The 10072-nt window shown below is 29.7% G+C and overlaps 1 long non-coding RNA gene across 1 annotated transcript; it reads left to right on the top strand.

The window, feature by feature from the left end:
• Positions 1-8107: 8107 nt before the first annotated feature.
• On the top strand, positions 8108-8964 carry LOC132254312 (uncharacterized). The gene is made up of 3 exons (XR_009466562.1): positions 8108-8319; positions 8414-8703; positions 8887-8964. It is a non-coding gene; the product is annotated as an uncharacterized LOC132254312 (long non-coding RNA).
• The last annotated feature ends 1108 nt before the right edge of the window (positions 8965-10072 follow it).

Raw genomic sequence — 10072 nt, 5'->3', positions numbered from 1 at the left:
GAGTTACAAATCCTCATATTATGTGATTAGTTGACATGACCTAGCTAACAAAAAGCTTATGTCAAGTTCCACTTAGGGAATTATAATGGCCATAGTTTTCCCAATCCATAAAGAATATATGATCACCTTAGGATTTCACTCATAGGTTAAAGCCACTACAAACTTTGGCACAAGCTTAATGTTCTCTTAAGGTTGACAGATAATATAGTATAGTAGCTTGGTGAAGTCATAAGCACCCGATAACCTTACATCATGACTCACTATAGGTCTTGTCCAATGTGTACATACTAGTGCACTCACCATGGAAACCTCATCTCGATGACCAAGACTAATTATCTCTCCGATTAAGAGTAGTGCACTACAATCTCAAATGGTTTGCCTAAGTTCATGAACAAATCATTTACTTGCAAGGAACCCATGGTTTAAATCTTCCGTGTAACTCCTAATGCACCCAAGTCATATACAATACAAGAGATGTTAGCTCAAAATGCTCATAAAATATAATGCACGGTAAAATGATAGATAAAAGTGAAACTTGAATTTTATTAAATAATAAATTATGAATCTATTGCATCATGTCATATTTTTAAGGACTTTATCCTAATACAAAGAACATATGTTAAACTCCACCTAATGGATTAATGGGGAACCACAAATTTTATGATCACAAGTCCTTAGGATCACCTAAAGGGACATATCATCTCAATCCCATGAGCTATCATGATGCCTCAACTTAGAATACTTTTTATCACCTATCTTAATTAATAATGACCCAATTTGTAAGGAATATATACTAGCCTTAAGGTTTTATCCAAAAGTCAAAGTCACTAAAGACCTCAGCACTAACTTAATATTTCCTCAAGGTTGAATATCTATGTAGCATAGTAGCTTGATGAAATCATGACTAGCCAATAGTCATTGTCAAAATTTATTGTAAATTTCGTCGAATGCATAACCATACAAACTAGTGCTCTCACCATGGGAAACTCATCCTAATGACCAAGACATGCCATCCCTCTAATTAGGAGGTAGTACATTACAACCTCTAATGGATTACCTAAATTTATGAATTGGCTATGAACAACTCATCAACAATTTCAAGGAACCTATGACTTAGATCTTCCAAGAAATTCTTAATACACTCAAATCATGTACAATGCAAGTGATGATAGAATAGTAAAAATTGAAATAATTATATACAAATATATTAATGAAATTTTATTTTGTTACATCATGTCATGCTTTTAAGGACTCTATTCCAATATATATAACCTTAGGGTTTTGTTAAGGTTGGGCTAGAAATCTTGTTTTCTTATCATTTCCTTGAATATTAAGTTTTTCAAGGGTTTTTGTGCATTGGTAATTGCTTAAGAAGTTTGAGCATTAAATTTCTTTTATGTTTCATTCTATTTCTATTCTTCAATCATAATATTCCTAAACTCTTCATTACATTTGCCTTATTTCTCAATAAAATTTTCCATCAAGGTCTCCAAAGTTGATGATGTAGAAGGTTTAGCTTGTTAAATAGCCTGAACTTTATTAGAAGGTTGACATTGAGTTGGTTAGCTTACTAAAACAGATTTCCTCTTCTTCCTTGATCCATTCTCTAACCTTTATAGCCTTCTTGGAAGTTGTTTGGATTACTCTAAGAAAGATTAGGATAGTTCCTCCAAGGTTATAAGTTTTAGAGAAAGATGACTTTCTCTATTGTCTTCTAAGCATTTCAATATTCATACCATTTATATTGGCTTATTCATTGAAAAGTTCTTTAACTATGATTTGGAGCATTTATTTGTCAAATGCTTAACTAATTCACATATGGCATAGGTTTGGCACCCTATCTTAACTTCAATTGCAACTTTTCTTTTTCTTGGATTCCAACTTCTCCCCTCTTCTAGCTAAAGTGGTTAACCTTGCTTAGGTGTGTGTAAAGATTCTCACCTTCTCCTCCTCTAAAAATAAGTAAGAGAAGCATCAGTTGATGTTTGACAGTGATATGCTTAGTAGGTGGTACAAAGCATGAAGATAAGGTCATCCCCCTTGGATTGAGGTTATCTCTCATCGATCTAAATTGCTAAATTGGTCTTTCATGTTTCTTTCTTTAGAAGTTTGAATTAAATTATGATTTCTCTTCGATCTTCCATACAAATCTTATTTCTAATAAATGTGCATAAGCCAACCACACCTATTTTGCAAAAACTCAAATAAAAACACAAAAAACTACCCCAACAAAATAAATAAAATATAAAAAATAAAACTTTTGGGAGAATGTTAGATCAATAAAAAGAAATTATTTTACACAATAATCATAAAAAATTCAATAAATCTCATAGATAAACAATTCGATTCAACAATACCGACATTGGTTTTGTTGTTTATGCTTACCATATTATGTTATAAGAACAATGCCAAATTCGATTGTGATAAAATTTAAAAATCAAATATTTTATGCTCAACTTAATCTAATAAAATCAACTTGGGAATCATATTAAAATGTTTAGCAATTGAATTCAATAGATCACAATCCGTTTTTTCCTCAAAACCATAATGAAATATCATTAAAAAAATACCTAACAACTAGTATTGCAATTAGGCTATTTCCATAAGGAATCTATATGTTAATCACTAAGATTCAACCATATTTGTATAAACCTTATTGTTTGTTTGCCAAATTAATAATTGAAAACTTGATTGAGGATGAATGAAGTTTACTAACAGTAGAAAGGACCTAAATTTGAGATTAAATGAAATAAAAATAGATGATCAAAGGGATGAATTAATGACCTCGCATTCAATCTTTGCCTCAAATAAGATATCTCTTTTGGAAAATCAATTTGCACTCTTTAGAGTTTATGATTCAAGAGTATTAAAACCTAATTCATCTTAGGATTGTAAATCAACATTTTTCATATGCGTCCTCACTAAATGACAAGACTTGCTTTTTATTGTGAAAAACTTATTTTCAAAAAAAATTAAAGTTGTCACTTGTTTTTGTTTAATTTTAAATGGAAAATAAAATAAGAAATAAAACCCTGAAGCGACTCTTTTTTTTAAAAAAGCAAAGTCTGTGAAAACTGAATTTAGATCTAGGGGTCAAGTTACTTATTAGGAAGGTACCATAGGGTAACACCTCTCTAAGCCCTAAAAAGGTTTCTACTAAATAAGTGGAAGGAACTAAGGCAATTGACTAATAAACTATGGATACCAAGAGATCATAATAGAAATATACAACAAAGCAAGGTGATGAAGAGCAAGAAACTAATGAGTATATGGGCTATGTATATCAAAAAACAAAATTATCGAGGTCAAACAAATAAAACTCATCTGAAAGCATAACATGCATATCAAAGGTATCAAACATTCAAATAAGGTAGGGAGCGTACCTCAATATTGCCTAAAATAGCGGTAACACACTTGCATAAGAAAGAATGGGTTAGTGTTCACGTATAAGAAGTGATCTGACACCAAAACAAGCATCAACCAATATATACCAAATATACACAACCTAAAACATGATCAAAATTGACTAAGCTAACATTCAGATGGACTAGTTTTCAGTAAGCATGTAAAGGAGTCTGAATAAGAATGCAAACATATGCTTGCAAAATAAATTTATTTAAAATAGTCAAAAGGGGATTATGCTATAAGGGAAAACTTGTCTAAAATGAACAAAATGTCTATAATAAAAACTAACAGCCAAAGAAAACTAAAAACATATCAAAATGGACTAATTCAACAAGTTATGCAAAAGATACAAAAATAGGACTACAAACAATTGAGCATTTGCAAAATAAATCTATTTAAAAGGATTAGAAACGTGATAAAAATCAAAGAAATATATATATATATATATATATATATATATATATATATGTGTGTGTGTGTGTGTGTGTGTGTGTGTGTGTATGTGTGTGTGTGTGTGTGTGTGTCTACAACACATTTAAAAAGCCCAAAGAGCTTAAACATGCACCATATAATGCAGATTTCAAAGAACATCTCACAACTCAAAATCAAGGCAGCACAACAAACACTGAAAATATTAAATTAATTCATAAGCTTAACAAAAGATTTCTAAGCAATGCCAATGCTCCACGCTTATTTAAGAACTCTATAATACATAAATAAAAAATAAAAATAAATCTCAAAATTAATTAAAAACCAAAGAATTAGGACTGTTTGCAAAAAAAAAAAATTGGCATGTAGAAACAAAACAACAATAGAACACTTGTAGAAATTGTTTTATTCAATAAGCTTGGTAAGGGGTTTTTTAATAAAACGATAATTCTTTGACACATTCAAGACGTTCAAAACATAACTCAAGCCTCAAAAATATTTTAGAACAAACCAAAAACTTCAAATTTGCAAAAACAACTTGAAGGTCAAAAATAGGACAACAAAAGGTCAAAAGTTGGCAATTAAGATATGTGGGCTTTGATATAAACTTAAATTAATTTTCATGGACTATTCTGGCTTCTAGTATGCTAAAATCCTTACTCCACCAAGGCTTCTTCAAATCTCAAAGAATCTCTCCTTCTCTGGAAAATTGGACAAAGTTTCCCTTCAAAAACCAAGAGAGAAGTCCCTTGAAAATGAGCTCCAAGACCCCTTTTTATAAGGTAAGGAAGGGTGAAGATTTTGACACATGATATCATATCCACCAAGGCTCAAATTCACTTTAAAACTCTCTTAAACTAAACCCACATTAAAGAAAGTCTTATAATAGGTTTAGGCCCTCAAAAACCCTCCAAAATGAGCCTAAGAAACCTAAAAAAATGTAAAAACAAGACATAAAGGGTTAAAATAAGGAAGAAAAAGGCAAAACACAACAAACCAGTTGAGCTACCAGTTCAACTAGTTGCTAGAATGGTTGTCAGATTGATTGTAACCCATTACTTAGATTGGTTGAAGCAAAAAAAAAAAAAGGTTCAGATGTGTCGATGAAGCCCACACAAGCTTCAAACACATTGAAACTTTGGGGAAACCTAAAGTACCACTAAAGTTAGATTGTGGATCCAAAAACTTCCTCTAAAAGGTCTCCAAAAGTGGTCTAAAAGTCAATATCAAAGTCAAGTAACAAACGGGTCACTAAGGAGTACAAGAACAAATAAGCAAGAGGGTAATCATGAGTGTTTACTACACGAAAGCATAAGGCAAAGGGTAACAAGTAAGATAAATTGCATGTGCTATGAGAGGGGTAACAATTATAATAAATAGCATGTGCTACAGGAATAAAATGAAGAGTCTACAAGGATCCAATCAAGACTTTGCACATAAGTGATCTACCAAATTCAATTAATCTTATTACTCAAACAAGCATTCATTAAATCCAAAATCATCATCTATGCCTTATCAAGAGGGACTTCTAGAGAATTCTCATTTAGATGATGAAATCCATGAACATTAGAATGTGGATTAGAATTTATCTTAAAGAAATGCCTCTCCACTTCAATCTTCTCCTTAGAATACTCTTCCAAATGAAAAGGTTTTTAGTTACTAGACATGAAAGATTTGGCTTTGATCTTCATGTTTGATAGCTAGGAAAGTGATGGAAGTGGAAGAAAGTATAGATATAATATAAGATAAAAGTAAATTGATTCAGATTAAAAGATGTAATAACCTTTTCCTATAGTCTAAAAATTCCCAAAAAAAATAAATAATTGGAGCTAACAACCCTATTTATAATATCCTAGCAAAATTGTACTAAGTAACATCATCTATCCATCATAACAACAATATTAAAGCCCAACTAACATATTCTAATCGTAAAAACCATAAGAGAATTAGAAATTAAGTTTTTACATCCCAAATCATAAATATTGAATCTTAGTATTGAAATGTTTTCAATTCCCCATCAAATACAATTCTGACAACACTCTCATTGGCAACACACTTACTCTAGTATCAAACCATTTCAATACCCTAATTTAGGTGTCAAAAAATGGTATCAAATTATGTATCAAATCACCACTCCTTTATCAAGTTAACTAGCAGCATTTGCCCCACTTTCACTACTACAAAAATAGTTTATGGTGTCACTATTTACGGTGTCACTTTTAAAATAATGACACCATAGGGTTTATAATTAATAAAGGTGACACATCATATAAAAAGTCTTTAATTGAGGTAGTTAGATGATATTAATTTTATATTTATAGTGTTATTTTTTGGGAAGTGACATCATATAAAATAAATTTTTTTTAGAATTAATAATGATGGATACTATATAAAAATCCCATTGTTTCCATATTTCACCCACAATCCAAAAAATCTCAATATATAAATCCTATATATAAAATCATGATCTTCTTCAACCTTTTCTCTCACCTATCCATAGTCAACACGCTCAAAACCGACATTCTTCACTTTGTGGACTCCCAGGTAACCCAAAATCTCTTGGATCTATCATTTTTTTTTCTTTTATTAATGCTATTATATTAAGTATTTCAACATCTTTGTATTATGGTTTTTGTGAATTGTGTTTTCTTGAGCTGTAGGAAAGAAAAATTTAGGTTTAATCTTCTAGCATGGAAGAAAAAACTATAGATTAATTGATTTTTTTAATCTAAACCAAACACATGATCAAGTCCTTAAAAAAAAGTGAAAAACAGGAAAAAATGAATGATTTTTAATATGTATTTGTGTGAGAATGATAGGTACAGAATTTTTTTAAGATATACTATCACATAATCTTCATCCTTTTTAAAAAACGAGAGAGGAAAAAAAAAAGAATGATTTTTCTGTTTGTATCTAAGTGGGAATGAGATATAGAATTTTGTTGAGAGTATCCAACCCCAAAAGGACCAATCCGGCAAGACGTGTGGTATTGACGGGAGATGATAAGATGGAAATCATAACCATAGCCATGTTCTCTCTGTGTCTTTCTATCCTCTTCAATTAATTCATGGGCATAGATATTTTATTTAGTTTTTATATTTAGTTTATTTAGTTTCTAAAATCCAATTAGTTAGATATTTTATTTGATTTTGTTTTTATATTTAAGTATTTGAGTTTTGGAAAGTTTTTATATTTTGTTAATAGAAATAGAAATTTTAATATTTTTTATTATTAGGAATTTCTATTTTGTTAAATTGTAGGTATCTATCTCAATAAGAGATTATTAATATTCAAATGAAAGTGATGAAAGAGAGTAAATATTTTAATGCTCAATTATATTTTAATGTTTTTTTTTTTTTACATAGGGGTTTATTTATGTTTTCAATTTTGAAGTTCCCTTTCCAAGTCCAGCAACAAAAGTAGTGTCCAACCTTAAAATGGGCATGCGTGGTATTGACGGGAGATGATAAGATGGAAATCATAACCATAGTTATGTTCTCTCTGTGTCTTTCTATCATCTTCAATTAATTCATGGGCATAGATATTTTATTTAGTTTTTATATTTAGTTTATTTATAGTTTATTTAGTTTCTAAAATCCAATTAGCTAGATATTTTATTTGATTTTATTTTTATATTTAAGTAGTTGAGTTTTGGAAAGTTTTTATATTTTGTTAATAGAAATAGAAATTTTATATTTTTTATTATTAGGAATTTCTATTTTGTTAAATTGTAAGTATCTATCTCAATAAGAGATTATTAATATTCAAATGAAAGTGATGAAAGAGAGTAAATATTTTAATGCTCAATTATATTTTAATGTTATTTTTTTTACATAAGGGTTTATTTATGTTTTCAATTTTGAAGTTCCCTTTCCAAGTCCAGCAACAAAAGTAGTGTCCAACCTTAAAATGGGCATGTGTGGTATTGATAGGAAATGATAAGATGGAAATCATAACCATAGTCATGTTCTCTCTGTGTCTTTCTATCATCTTCAATTAATTCATGGGCATAGATATTTTATTTAGTTTTTATATTTAGTTTATTTATAGTTTATTTAGTTTCTAAAATCCAATTAGCTAGATATTTTATTTGATTTTGTTTTTATATTTAAGTAGTTGAGTTTTGGAAAGTTTTTATATTTTGTTAATAGAAATAGATATGAGGACTTAAAGGGTTTATATTTAGGTAGTGCTTGAGCCAAGGAAAATGATAGTCCACTATCTTGACCCTATGCATCACAAACCATGTGAGGACTTAAAGGATATCATAAACATGTAAGTTCTTCCTATTATTTTTCATAGTATTATTTTTAAATAAAAAAAAATACATTCACCTCAAGCACATTTTTTTTATTATTTATATATATTAAAACATATAACATTTACCTATTTTAAAAATGTACCCATTGAACTTATTTACATAGGGCTCTTCGAATATCTGCAAAGAAAACATCTAAGAGGGAGCCATCTTAGCAACTAGTGCAGGTGACATCCAAAAATTTTTCTTTACACATTAGCTTATGCATTTGCACCATTTATATATGTGAGTACTAATGTTATTTTATAATTGATCGATTAGTGTCCAAGACAAGGAGGGTTCAAATGTGGCTACTTTGTTATGAGATTCATTAAAGAGATAATTTTTTATCCTACAATTATTGCTTCAAAGGTATTACTTATTTAATGAATTGTACATAGTTTTAGGCTTCCAAATGTTATGCATTTTAATGTTATTTTCTTATTTGATTTCAGTTTGGTAATAAAAAAACATATTCTCAAGTAGAATTCGATGAAATTGGAGGAGAATGGGCTTCTTTTGTGCTACAACTAATCATGAATCATGTTGATGCATCATGATCACCATGCATGGTGAGTCCCTTAGCTACTACATGAATTTTTCCATAGGTATTGTATAGTAATGCTTATTCTTTGAATAATGTTTCTATTTGAAAAAAAAAATTAATTCTTAGATTTGTTCATTTATGATAACATAGATCCATGTTTATTTTCTTCAATAAAAATCTCTAAAACTCATTAAATTTTGAAATGCAGGTATACACTTTTAGGAGGGTGAAATGGAGAATAAAAAGAAAGAAGAAGGCAACAAGATTTTGGGTTTTTAAATGCAACTCTTATGTCGTACGTTGTAGGACATAAACGTTACTTTAATTGCAACTGAGAAATTTAGATTTTTAGATGGGACTTCTATGTCATTTTATGGTTAGCCGGTTTTATGCTTATGAAATGGAGGTATACATGAATCTTGGGATCTTTAACATTTCTAAATCATGTTTTGGTATGTATTCACTCTTCTTTTTTAGTTTTGATGGGTTTGATATGTTGGACGTACTATCCTTTTGTGAACATTTGATATACAAATATTATTAGATGATCAATGTATTATGAGTTATTCCAGAAACATTACAGAAAAATGAGTTAAATATAATATGATTGTTATATTTATGGACAAAATATAAACAGGTTAATCTTATTAATTCATAAGCATTACAAAAATCAACAACTAAAACCAATCATATATTCCACAATAATTTACAATGATGTGATACCATAACTCAAAGGTGATGCATTTAATGTGACATCATAACTCAAAGATGATGTATTTAATGTGACACCCTATCATCACTAGAAATATATGGTGTCACTTCTGAATGGGTCACCATTTATCTACTTTGGTGTCACTTCCAAATACATCACCAATTGGTACCCTCTATGGTGTCAGTGGAGAAGGTGACGCTATGTTGTAGTGACACCTTATGTTTATGGTGACTCGTTATAAATGTCACCATATACCTTCTTCCTTGTAGTGTTTCTAAAATAGTCCGACACCTCTCTTTTGTATTGAAATTAAATTTACACTAGTTTGTTCATACTCCCTAATTAATCTGATATAGCCTTCTTTGTTGATTTAGCTTTAATACCTCCATAGCCTTTATCAAATCACTGTGAGAAAAGAGTTTGTCATCGAAAACAATGTCTAAAATGATCTTGAAATGAGCACTTCATTTTGATAAAATGTTTTCTTATCACAAAATTCTTTATTCGGTTGCCCAATTTCCTTCGTCTTAACCTTTGTCATTCTTCTAAGTACAATTTATGACTTTTCAAACCCATTTTGCTGCATATTTACTTGAGATTTCTCATTAGCAATCAAACAGGAACACTAGCAAGAACATATGCAAAGTTGAGTAAGTTTTTCTTTGGTTTGTAGTGAAATGGC

Source organism: Vitis vinifera, chromosome 9, assembly GCF_030704535.1.
Source record: "Vitis vinifera cultivar Pinot Noir 40024 chromosome 9, ASM3070453v1".
NCBI classification, from domain to species: Eukaryota; Viridiplantae; Streptophyta; class Magnoliopsida; order Vitales; family Vitaceae; genus Vitis; species Vitis vinifera.
Note: the sequence above shows the minus strand (reverse complement) of the source record. Positions and strands in the feature narration are given on the sequence as shown.